Here is a 14,321-nt window from a genome sequence, read left to right on the forward strand (position 1 = left end):
GATGTTGGGTTGGGTCCCATGGCAACAGTTATGGAACATGCAAAATGCTTTCGAGTCTTTGGAGTGCTTACAAAATAAGAGTGAACTTTTACTTGGAGTGTGTTTACATGTGAGGAGCAACACACAAGACCAGTTACTGTACATCTGCTCACAAGAATGAACCCTGTAATGGTGTTTACAGTTAACCGCTCTGTTATGTATTTATGTGTGTGTCTGTCTCCAGTATGTGGTGTATGAGAGGACTGTATGGACCTGGACCAGCACTGTGTTGCTGCAGATTCACACGGCTCTATATAAACACCCAGATCTCTCTCACTCAGTCACTGAAATAAATGACGACTCACATTACTGTGGATAAGATGTCCCAGTGCGGGAGCTGAGAACAGTTTGAATGTCTCTGTCCGGTATCATTATGAAACAGAAATAGTCTGAACACATTCCTGGTGTCAAGCAGGTTCCTGCCTGGACAAGATCGAAATATTCAACAGTGAAGAAATGGCTTGTGACTTAATACATTCCTGTGGGACATTTCTCCCCCGAGTATTAGACTGTGATATTACTTTTTTTGTATGTTTTTTGTGCCTTTTATTTTTTTCTATTTGACACTATCTGGCAGAAAATATATATATAAGGGGAGAGGGAGAGGCAATCTGTTTGAGCGAGGATGTTGCAATTACACAATTTTATTTATTAGATCCCTAAACTAGGCCACCAAGATGACCCCAACTAGACCCCCATTAGATGACAACCACATTTTAAAATAAAATGCTGTGGACAATGTTGTGTATACAAAATGCATGAGAAAAATGTGAAGCACAATAAGCAAAACTGATGTGATTTGGCCAAACTTCAAAGTCTCTACAGACACTGATACTGCCTCTAAATAAGCATGAAAAGTATCCATTTCCTGTGTTTGCGTCTGCGGTTTAAAAAAAATAAGAATAAAAAAAAAGATTCCCCACTGGATTACACAAACTATTGCTGCCCACACAAAGAGGAAGTGATGGGCAGACATGGCTTTATGCAGAAGAAGTACTTCTTTAATCAAATTAATTATTACAACTTCTGGAAATATGTATTCCAAACAATCTTGACTTTTCAGGAACTTTGAACAAAAGTCTTACTTGAAAGGGAAACAACAATATATTCTATTCAAATGTGTTTTAAAAAGGCCAAACAGACGACAATATGTTATCCTCACACCAGATATGAAAACCACCTGTACAAAAGGTACGTGCGTCCAGTGCTTGGATGTTGAAACTTGTCGGTGTAACATGGCGAAACCCTTGAAGAGGATGCAATGAAAACATAGTTATTGTTATTATATTACATTTCTGCTAATAGATTCCCCAACATGCTACACACTGTGCCTTTAATACATGATTTGAATCCAGTTAGGTCTACTCTTTGGAGAAGACATTAAAACTACTTACTACATCAAAGATTCAGACGTTGAAGTCTAAATCTTTGTCTGTTACCTTCACATTTTACCTGTATCTTCCTGCTATGCCGCAGTATGAGTCTTTATTGGGACATTTTACACCTGAAACATCCCTTAATACTGGTGGATCCTTTTTAGATGCTAAGTCAGTGAGGAGTCAAGGTCAGGGGGATGGATTTTGGCCAAATAAAATGTATCAGCTATATTCCTATCGACTCTAAGATGTGCACTATTTTTTAATATTAGGAGTGTTTCCTGGCATAGTGCACAGTTTCAAATCCCTCGTTTTGCAATTTGTGGAAATTACAAAAGCACTGTAAGACTTAAAACAATAAAAATATAGAGAGACTTTTTGCATTTAGCAGTTAGGACTCCCACACTAACATCTGCGTCACAGCAGTCTGATGTAATTCTGTTTTGGTCCTGCTGCTATGGTAAGTCATTCACTAAATGACAAAAGCTCCTGTGCCCTGACCAGGAAACATCGGTGGTGACACACAATCTTAACTATTTTGAAAATTAAATTGTGCAGTAAACAGTTACTGTTTAGTAAGTTATTACTGACTGACCGAGACTTTGTGCACAGAAGTGTCTCACACCAGGCATGGTACAACATGTGTGGTGATGAAGGATCCCTTTGGTAAAACCTAGAAAAGTTAAGATTCTTTTAACGGGGAAGAAGCAACATGTCAAATCACATTTTTCTGAAGTTTTTACTGCAGTTGTGAATTAAATCTACAAATATTTAAATAAAACTACAAATAAACTAAATAATTACTGTAATGTAGCACCATCTTTACTATGCCTTTGTTAATGTTTAATACCCATTTGAAAAGGAGAACGTTCATCTAAAAGGGTTTTTATCCCTCAGTGTTTTAAATGTCTTTCATTAAAAAATATTATAATTTGACATTACAAATAAGTATAAATCTGATTAAACCAGAGAAGTGTCCTTAAACTTATTTATTTTGGAATCACTTCTTTAGATGTTTAATTGCTCCCTACATTGTTGCAACTTTATGCAACAGCCCGCATGGAGATTTGAGATAAGGATACACATCAAATCATTTCAGGTTGCCCCAAAACAATCTGGAACATCTTTTTTGAGAATTGCTTGTGTAAATAATTTACTATTCCTGTGCTATTTACAGCTTGGACATCCGCAGCATAAATATAGAAACGTACCAAATTCCATCTTTTGTCAAGGAGGGCTTTACTTTTATGGAGTAAATGGATGTTCCCCAATAGGTACAAGGTTGTACCTTTTAGCCTAAAAGCTGCACCTTCAGACTAAAACGTACAAAGCAAGTTTTTTTTCGGAGTGCAACGTGTCGTGGCCCTCTACCTCAACTCACCCTGTGACTTCCGAGCACAAGCAAAAACAAAATTACACTGAGGTCGGACATAAACACAGGCTGAGTAGAGATACTGTACATGACCACTGAGGCACCGAGACGGCCAGACGGTATATTTAGTAGCTTCACAGGGATCAGCAAATCGGAGCTTGCGGAAGGCAAACACTAATCATGACGGCCTTGATCAGCAGGACGGTTTGAAGGTGGCTGTAAAGTAGCAGTCAGGAGGCAGCAAGGCCTGTGTTTAAGCCATTAAAAACACGTCAGGGAATTATGAATGAGCCGAGACTTTAAGCGCATCTTTAAACTCATCGTGAGTGAGTTGACGTGTTTGCGCTGTGTGTGCGAGGCATGTTATTATATCAAAGTGTGGCTCAGCTTTCACCGACACACTCATCACATCTGTAATTAACTCACAGCTGTGCTTAATGCAACTCACACCAGCAGATTTCATAACAAACAACCAGGAACTATCACTTAGATACAGGGAAAACAGGTGAAAACATAAATGAACTACATTCAGTGATGCTAATAAGAGCTAACATCTAAATATATTGCATTCAATCTTTAAATGTATCATGGTGAAACACAAAGATCCAATCATTATCTCACCTACGAATAATATAAAGCGTTACCTGTTGGAGTGTTTGAGTGTGTGCAGCTCTGCAAAAACCTTGTCTGAAAATAAAAGTATTTGCTGCACTGAATCTTAAAACTAGGCAGATAAATATACATTACAACATTAACACTTTGCTCATCAGAGCTAAACATTTTGACCAGCTGCTACATAGCTACAGCAGCTCAGTCAACCCATCAACACAGAGTTACTGTCAGTAAAAAGCTTTCTAAATCATCACATATGTTGCTGCGTACACTGAGTACAGGTGTTGTAAAAGCAACGTAAACAAGTCTGCTCCATGTAAAGGAGAGGTGATGATTTGTAGTTTTGCAAACAGAGCTGTTGAGCCGACTGTTGGTTATTTCCATTGAATCACCAGGTTGGGACAAGACGTCTTTCTGCTGAGAGAAAAAGGATGCTCTGTGTAACCGGGTCAGCACAGGAACAAATACCCAAACATTGAGGTCACTCCCAAAACAGGAATAGTCAGGTTAATGGACTCTGGCTTCAACGTCATGGCAAATATGCAGGAAACAGGGCGGGAGAAGGACATCGGTATGCACACACTCACAGTGTCCTGCCAAGTCAAACCTACAGGAGAGCTGGGCGGGCATTTTAAAAGTCAGCTCCCTACTGCTCATAACATCCTCCCAGAGAGTGAGTGCCAAACAAAACCTGCTGCTGTGACAACACACACATTCAGAAACTTTCTCGTAAGGATTTGCAGGCTGCAATTCTCAACAGGCCAAACTAGGTGTTAGTTTTGCAAATTTAAATCCGTTCAACAGCACTGATTTTTAACATCACCTCCCTGATGCTGTGGGACGGTTTCTCCTCCACCATGACTCACTTGCCAGTAAATAGGCATCCAGGAAGGGAGCAGGTACAGTGGCTGGTTTGTGAAATCTGCCTTAATGCTCGGTAACCTGAGACCTTCACCTCGAGTCAAAACACTCCAGCAGAGAGCAGAGGCCAGGCTGCGCTATGGGAGCTATGCTGTACATGTACACATACAGTGTACATCGATGCACGTCTCATTATAAGACTACTGGTCAGGACTTAATAAATAAAAGACCGTGGTACCATTTAAAAAGGAGACAGAGATGTAACGGTCACGTCTTGTACGTCACAAGGAAATTCTACAGGAATGAGTCATTCTAAATGTGATAAAAAAGAAAAAGTATATATTACAAGATTATTATGGCTGTTTTTCAATAAATTAATTAACCATTTGATATATTCAATGTCAGAAAATAGAAAAAAATGGCAATTTCATTTTTTCCACAGTACAGGGTGATGTCTTCAAATTACAAAGGATGCTTGATGAGTGACAATGACAAATCATTTGTCATTTCATTATCTGTTATTAGATCGATCGCCTAGTTTTTTTAACACTAAAGATGTTATACAAGACTTGGAGGTCACCTTCTTAAGTAGGAGTACCTTAAAGCACCTCACCCTCCTCTGTCATCTCACAGGGAGCTGTATGACAGGAACATTATGGATTAGGATGTGAACACCAGGAAGCTAAAACTCCACAGGACATCCAACACCTTTAGACAGATTGGTCTTCATATAAATTCAATCTCAGGATCTGACAGACGTATCGCACAACTTTATATTCCCAACAAAAAGCAATACTAAGTATATAATAGGTAACAGCTACTGTAGAACAAGTGGAGCAAAGATACCATTAAAGGTTCAATTTTGAAATGTTAATTAACAACTACACATTTTCTCTGAGTAAATGTTAAACTTTAATGTCAGTTTAAGTATTATTAGAAGGTGACAGTTATAGCAAACAAAAACGACAAAATCCTGCCGAACAGAGAGATAACAGGATGGAAGTAAAAGAGGAACCAGAGCAGATTGTCATATTACCATCTTCCGTTCTGCATGCTGTCATCCCCATTCATCACAACAGCAGCGGTGTCTGAAATAATCCAAAACCAGTGACAGTAATCTACAGAGCTGCTGCTGCTGCTGCTGCTGCTCGGTGGCTGCTGGACCAAAATGAAATCCATTCAGTGACACTTGTTCACAGCCGAGTGAGTGAGGACAACCTTAAGCCAGCTGGATGAACATTCATTAAATCCTCGGCTGAGCTGCACTTAGTCTTTGGTTTGTTTTCCTCTCTCTCTCTCTCTCTCTCTCTCTCTGATTTACTGTAATGTCTCTGCTTTCTGTCTTTCTCTGTTAGCTCTCTCCCTCTCACAGCACCTCGAGTGCCGGGCGCTATGTTTGTCTGAGAGGGTCAGTGTGACCAAACATGAGAGAGAGAGAGGAGAGGGAAAGGGAGAGGGGGAGAGAGAGAGAGAGAGAGAGAGAGAGAGAGAGAGAGAGAGAGAGAGAGAGACAAACACAGTAAATTCAAGTACATGCAAGTGCAAATACTTAGGGTTTGTTCAGAGGCATCTTCTTACATTATGCGCACACACACACACACACACACACACACACACACACACACACACACACACACACACACACACACACACACACACACACACACACACAGTTATAATTAGAGTACAATGCCATAAGAGACATAATCCTTGATACCTACAGGGGATGTGTTAGTGTGTGTGTGTGTGTGTGTGTGTGTGTGTGTGTGTGTGTGTGTGTGTGTGTGTGTGTGTGTGTGTGTGTGTGTGTGTGTGTGTGTGTGTGTGTGTGTGTGTGTGTGTGTACTTGTATTGTTGGGATGTAAATCTGGTCAAACTGTCACATCATAAATACTCACCTGGTAACAAAATTGGACCCAGAAGGTTTATTATCCCATGTTAGGCTAAGGGTTAAGGTTAGGTATGTTCTTCTTATGGTTAAGATTAAGTCTTCAGGAAATTCATACACATAGATGTAATGTCCGGTGGCAAAAGTGACAAAAACAAGAGAGTGTGTGTGTGTATATGTGTGAGTTTGTGTCACTGCACTTGGGATAAGAACATATAATAAACCAAATGTGATTATTATTATTATTCTGTACACCTCCACTGATGCCAAATAAATCTATTTACTCAGTTTTCATTTTCAATACGAGTTGAAGTATCAACACTGGCTGTGTAAAGGTGAGTGTAAACTGGAGGCACAAACTGAAAAATATGTGCATGACATCATTTAAATATATTTTACTTAATTCACTTTTATATTGCTTTTTCATGCTTAATTGTTCTTATTGTACTGAAAACACCTTTTTATTTGACTATTTTGTGAAAAATGCAGATCAGGAGGGAATCTGATCTGCTTGTGTTGTACCTAACTGATGAGGGTTGGGAACCTCATCAGTTGGCGGCTGTGGCACATGAGGTAGAGCGCTTGTCCCGTAACCACAAGGTTGGTGGTTCAAACCCCTCTACCGGCAACATGCCGAGGTGTCCTTGAGCTTCATTGCAGCAGCCCACTGCTCCTCCGGGATGGGTTGAATGCAGAGAAATAATTTCCCCATTGTGGGACTAATAAAGGATTGATTGATTAGGTACAACACAAACGTTAACATCATGAGAAGGGGGAAGCAAAAGTGAAACAGCAGCAAGAATATCTCGTCTCTGTAAGTTTGACCTGGTCATGTGAAAGTAGAAACAAAGAGTGGGAGAGAGAGACAGACTGACATCAATGTCTCTCTCTCTGACCCAGGACATGTGGAGCGACATTAGCATTCATTTGGAGTCTGGTGAGCTCAAGTGTAACATTAGCTATGTTTTTGATCTCCATCAATTCCTGAGGACATATCTGTCTCTTCGGGTGCTTCGTGCTTCACTGGTTAGTTGCTAACTAAGCCGTTCGGGGCCAAGCAGGTAGCGTACAATGAGCTGCTGCTGAAAACTACGCTATGAGAGCAGTGAAAGTGAACCAGAAATGTAAAGTGGCAGGCCTCAAAACCAAAACAATGAATGAAGGAAAGGCTGTATTGAGCTGAGGGGAACTGCTGCACCAGGTGAGTTATCCGTGTTGCTACGAGTTACCCCTTTCGCATTCAAGGAGGCATTTGATCCATTGTCATATATCAACTAGTGAAGTGCTCTTGCAAAGCATGCCTGTTCGGAATGGGCCGAATGCTTGGCCTTTGAACCGCTCATCTGAACAACTTTGACACTGAGCAATACACCTGCTGTGACATAGTCGCGTCCTACACCCAAGTGGCAGCTATTCAGAAGAACCAGTTAAATAAACTCTGGCTACTAGCAGCCAGAAACACCGGTGAAATACACTAAGCGGATGTATACATTTCCAAATAGGTACATTAGTCGCTTGCTTTGACATACTGGACTCAGTTCACAGAGCCCTAAATCAGTCCAAATCACACCAAATATATTGATTTATGTGCTATGGCTGCATATAACAATAATTGTCAATTGTTTTGTTTATTATGTTTGCAATTAATAAATGTATTGTTCATACAAATAGTAAAACATAGCCACCAAGTCTAAATACAAAAAACATTAGATTTACAATTATATGAAACACTGCAAATCCTCACATTTATAATCCAACACAGATCACTTGAACTTCATGAATTGCTTTGACAAATTTTTGTACATTCCTTTTTATGAACTAACTGATAAATTGACTTGTTCCAGCACCAATGGGTGCTTAAGCTAAGTTATCATATTGTCATATCTTATGCATGCTATGGCTGATGTGATGCACCAACGACTGGATGGAAACATCAGCTGTTTCTTACCCACAACTGAACAGCTTCTGCACCCCAACTCATCTGAGAGTAGCATGCCCTCTGCCTCAACTTCTACAGTTGAGAACAAGCCTGAGGAAAAACATGTGTGTTGATGTTATATACTGGACCATTGTTGTCCTCATGTCCCCCCCCCCTCTAGGCTGTTAATGCACTGACTCTACTGGGTGACAAGGCAAATGTGCCAAAGCCACAATGGGGGAGACAGAGCTGGAGGGAGAGGGGGAACAGGAGGAGAAAGTGTCAGGCAGCGGGGGTGAGTGTGTGTGTGACAGCATGTCTGTGGTATTAGGTTTGAGCAGAGCGAGCGTGTCCTTGCCAGAGGAGAGAAGCTGTTGATTCAACTGGTCCCATCCAAGGCCTTGTCGCCCTTGTCCTCATCTCTCTCTCAAAACCCCTTCTTACTCAGTCGCTCCGTATCACTCATACATACTTTACTTAATCCTAAATCGCTGCCACTCTTCCTTTGCTTCTTTGATACCTCGTAAATTGTGAAATGAATCTTCACAGAAAAGGTTTTCCTGCTTAAAAATGTTTAACAAAAATATATCCATGAAATTCTGTGTGTGTCCTCAGACAATAACTGTTCACCCAAGAGGAGCATGACATGGCTTCACTGTGACACACCCTCATACAGGGTTCAGACAAGGTTCCGACCAACATCACTGCTGAAATAAGACAGAGAGCTAATTGCTACTATATGATGCTTTCTCATTCCTTACTGCATTTCCATGTCCACATATCCTTAATGCACAACATTGTTTTTCACTCTAGTTGCACTCTCTGCTCAACACTACAGCTAAATGTGTCAGTCAAACTGGGAACAATCTGCAAATTAAAGGCAATTTAGAGATTTTCTTTCAACGTGACTGAAAAACCAGGTTGACATTTCGGAAAACCTGTTTCACTTAAATGGTCAAAATATAACAACTGAGTCTTTCTTAAACAGTTTGCATCAAATCCCAGCACTCACTGAACTGCAAAGCAAAGCAGCTTGGAAAACCTTGATTTTCAATTTCAATTATTTGACACCTGACCGGATGAAACATCCATAGAAAGTATTTGCAGGTGGTAGCTGGTTGTATCTGCAGTCTACCCTGTCGTCTTTCTATTTATCCCTACTGTGAATGTCTGTGTAACATTGACAGCTCCAGACATAGAAAATCAGCCCATAAAAGAAGACAGCCGCTCTGACTGCAACACTGGCTTTACTGTATTTGGAAGCAGCGCAGTCAATGTTAGACTGTGTAAGAAGAGATTTTAAAAAGCCGTGCGTGTGTTAATTAATCAGTGTATGTACGCTGTTACAATAGCCTTAATGGATCGGAGTGTTTAAAAGCTGCTAATCCCAGCAAGAGATGGAAACAAACGCACCTCGTGCCTTGGCCTTCTATTTTTGCCTCCAGCATCCACAGCACTTCAAGCACGCATCGTCCCGAAGCCCGGGAGTAGGCACCTCTACCATTCTGTAGAGCAGTTAACATGGTTGGGGGTGCCTTTCCTCCAGTGGGGAGGCAGCAGTCAAAGCTGGGTGCACAGGAGGTTCATACCATTTACATTTTTAGAGCAATTCAATGCTTCACTGTTTCTTAAACTTATTTATGGAGTCCTTGGCATGCAAGCATTTTTCGGGCCGTAAACAAAACAGGCATATATTCATGATCTTGAATCTCATAAGAGGACAGGAAGCTGTTGAATCAAGTTTAACATTTTTGACAGTAGGTGATGCTCTTATCAGAAGCTCTGTTATTAAAGCTATTATTGAAATTTTAATGAAACAATTAAAGTAATTATCATCACAGTCTTTTCCCCATTTGTCTTTGAGTAAAACAGGGCCCCTCTATGTTGTTAGATTCATTAAATATCACTCAGTGTGTGTGAAAGTGTGCATTGCGCTTCTACTGTATGATATAGGAAAATATTAAATTTACTGTTAGGAAGAAAAGTGAAGTTTATTCTGTATTAAGATATTTCACTTACAGCAAAGCAACAATACATTTTGAAAAGTTAAACATGTGTGTTATTAGATACAGTGTTGAAAAAAAATTAAGAATGAAGTTTAAATTTAAAAAACATGCAAATGGCAACGATTCAACAGAAAGAAGCTTCTGATTGAATTACTTAGCTTCCTTAGCTGGCGTGGGACAACTCCAAACTCAGAAAGCTGCAACTTGTCTTTTAAACTTAACTTATTGTCTTGTTCATTTTTGCGGCAACAGGACTATTTTCTGCCTAAATCTATGGTGTAAGGTTTTGAGTAAAAGCTACTGTTCTACTAGAAAGCATCATAAGAAACAAGATTACAGCCTGGTATGGCAACATCAAATCAGTGACCTGGTGAAGTGATTATTAAACCATCTGGTGAAAAGAAAAGATGTGAAAAGAATATGGCTCCAACTCGATTGTAAAAAATACTAAACACAAGCTGTAAATCCTGTCTGTTTATGTGTTTCATGATCTGTAATCAGCGATCATTGGACAAGTGAAAAAGGGAAAACAACCCAATGGTTTCTCTGCTGCAGAAGCGTTCACCCAAGCAGCAACCACAGCCGCTTGTCCTTCCAATGCCAGTACAATGCCCAATGTCTATGTGTAGGTCTAAGGTCAAATTTCAAACTGAGGCCAAAACTAACTTAGATCTTAATAGCTTGTTTCCCATTTCATATCATGTCTTTGTTGCATTTTTTTAAATAATTGTGCCATCAAGGCTTTAACAAGGGCATATTTTGGTGTATGTTTACCTTGACTGACTGGTGTCTGAACACTTCAGCACTCAGCGTTGGTGATCACCACCTGCTCATAGCAAGATATTTGTGAAAATGAGATACCACATATCCGATATCTGTCGGATACTGATCTTTGACAATATTCCGATGTTGTATCGGATACCATTATTATATTAAATAAAAATAATGTACATTTTTATCTATGTATTTTACAAAGTTAGGAAAGCAATGTTTAGCTTATTAATTAAACTCAGGTATCACTATATTGGTCCATACCAGGAGCCACAGGCTACACAGCCAAACAGGCTATCCCTAGAGTTGTGTCAGAGTTTGTCAATTGATTTTTTATAAAGTTTTGTTGTCGCTCAACCTGGCCTCATTTACTCTAATACATTAAGGTTTTACACCGTTGTCGTATTCTCGACATAATATGTCGTATGCGACAAAAACAATGTTTTCTTAAAGAATTCAAGCTATCACGTGTGATTACTTGATAAACAAATAGTCAATCAAGGATGAAGGATTCCTTTAAAGTCGATTTTCTAGCTCCAAACAGGTAAATCCAAATCCAGTTTTGTACAGCTACAACATAAGCAACAAGGTGAAGAACCTATACATGTCACGAACTGACTCACTTTGCAAATGCGCTTACAGGCAGGGCAGGAAGGTCTTCATTATACTCGTGACACCCGTGTGACATACAAAAGGGTTCAGTATTCCATTAGGTGCTAATACCATACACCAATGCTAAACCCAGTATAGGCACAACAGTGTGCTACAGGAAAACTCCAAAAAGACAGTCTGACCCAGAAGTCCCTGGCTGTATGATTCAACACTTGTTTTACACTGACCGCTCTCGGTCGAGGGAGACAAATCGACCCAGTGGGGGAGAGAAGGAGAGGCATCTATTTTGGCCGTCCAACTGACTGTGTGACCCCTCACAGCCTCCTTGGGAGCCGACCCTGCCGGTCATAAATCACCATGAGCTGTTTGGGTCACTCTGAATGAACTGCGAGGCTGGCTGGATTTTTTTTTAACATATTGTTCTCACAGGAGTGTGTTGCCTGCATGTGTGTGACTGAAATATGATGCCTACAGTAGCCGGATGAACAAGTATAACAGAAAGTCAGGCATGACAGGGAGCTGGGACATGGATTATAGAGAATAAAGATAACCTAAAGTAACAAAAAGAAATAGAGGACGGACAGTACAGGTCAAGATATTCCTATTCTTATTGATATTCCTATAACATGCTACAATAAATGAATGACTACTGTCATCTCTAAGAAAAGGAGTGAGAAAAGCCTTCACCCAGTTCTGACCTGGTGGCGAGGTCTTATGGACCTTTAGGTTTGACTCATTCAGTGCATGTTCCTCAGGCTGGTACCTAAAGAAAAAGAACTATATATATATATACTAAAACTATAACTCCCATATGATTCACATGCAGCCCTGGCGTTGAATGTCAAGTCACGCAGGCCTGAAGAAAACGTTGTTCATCACATCACCAACACACTGCGGCGGCAGTGTGTATGCACATTTTCCTGCAGTGTATTTTCATAAGAGTTTAAAGCCTTGCTAGCAAGTCTGTGAGACTGCTAAATGTTAACAACAGCATGTTAGCATTAGCAGGTATAACTTTTATCATGTTCACCGTCTTAGTTTGGGTTGTCAACCTTCTCATTTTTGCTCATTAGCCTTGTAATTAAAGTACAGCTGAGGATGATGGGAATGGCATTTCATTTGTATTTGGTCATATGCCAAATGTGGACAAAAATCTGACTCTTACTTTGTGGTAAACTTCATTTTTGCTAGATCCTTATAGGATCCTTTTATATTGTTCTGTGTCTCTATATGTGTAAGGTTATGCATAAATATAGACATACATATGCTTTTTAAAAGTGTGACAACATGTACCATTTTCGCACTTTTGTTGATGGTTAATATAATATTATCATAAACAAAAACAGAAAGGCCTACAAACTTTTTCTTTTTCCTTGGGTCCCACTACTCATCAGCTGACATTATCTTGAAAAGGTAAACCAGCCATATAGAAAAGATATATCTTTGATAAATCACAACTTTGTTGTATGCATGTGTTTTTGAAAATATACACGTTAAATACTTAAAAGCGACCAAAGAAATGAGTTTTAGTGGAGTAAACCGGCTCTCTCATTTTTCATTTCCTCATCAGTTAAACACACAGAATGTACGCTAGCTTTTCTAATTAGAGACAATGTAATAAGTAGACTGCAATTATCAGAACTATACAAATATTAACGCTCTCTCATGTGGCTCAAAGGTGTACTGCAGATCAAAGACATGAAAAAAATATATATATCTATATACTGTATATATATATAAAAATGTATTTGGCAGTCCTAATAAAATCTATGTCCCGAGCCAGTCTCTGGGGATATCTGCTGTACATGATAGAGACCAGGTCATGTTCTACACTGTGGATATCATAAAGCTGTCAATATTTAGATATGTGACCATCAGAGCTGGTGGTCTGTCCTGTGGAGTCGAGGCCACTTTCCCATGCTCCTCTCTGTCTAGACGAGAACACACACACACACACACACACACACACACACACACACACACACACACACACACACACACACACACACACACACACACACACACACACACACACACACACACACGCTATAATTTATCTAAGGGGTGCTGTTTCAAAAAAAAAGTAGGTTTTAAACTTTTTCTCAGATATAAGTATTCTCAGTCAACTCTCCAGCGATCACTATGGATGCAATCCTCCAAAACTCTACAATCACGAGAGATTTCTGTAGGTCATGTGATCTTTGAGCCTTGGCGTCTCAGGAAGTAGAGCAAACTACAACCCTATGACTTAAGTCAAATGTGTACTGTATATCACCAATCAAAGTGCATCTATAGATTAATCTACATAGTTATTTTAAATAAACACACATTTTGAAATATGTTGCTAAAATAGGAAGAAGGACAAACATTTTTTCATTCAACAGGAAAATATTACAGGGTTAATTGGCCAGATTGTGTACAATCCATTTCACAGCTAAAACAGAGGAGACAGGTGATGCTGACCGAACACGAATAGACTGAAATCCTTGAGATAAAAGCAGGGTGGCCCTGAGAGTGCTGGCCAAGGGGGGTGAGAACCTTAAAACAGGCCCGAGAAGAGCATCTAGAGGCCAGCGAGTACACCTGCACTCCGAGGAGAGACAGGAACAAACCTCCCCAGCAGCTGGCTAAACAACACACACGCAAAACCTCCAGCCTCTTATTTATAACCTCGCCCACACAGCAGAAGAGCATCCACACAGACAGGCAGTAACAGCTGGTTTCAGGGGGAGCCGAAGGGTTCAGGTCACACAGGAGGAACATTAAGTAAAAACAGAGAGAGAGCAGTTTAGGGTGTTTTACGTTACTGATTATCCATCAATTATTTTTTTTGACTTATTGTTTAGCCTATAAAATTTCCAAAGCC

The sequence above is a fragment of the Anoplopoma fimbria genome, chromosome 12 (assembly GCF_027596085.1).
Source record: "Anoplopoma fimbria isolate UVic2021 breed Golden Eagle Sablefish chromosome 12, Afim_UVic_2022, whole genome shotgun sequence".
In the NCBI taxonomy this organism is placed as follows: domain Eukaryota; kingdom Metazoa; phylum Chordata; class Actinopteri; order Perciformes; family Anoplopomatidae; genus Anoplopoma; species Anoplopoma fimbria.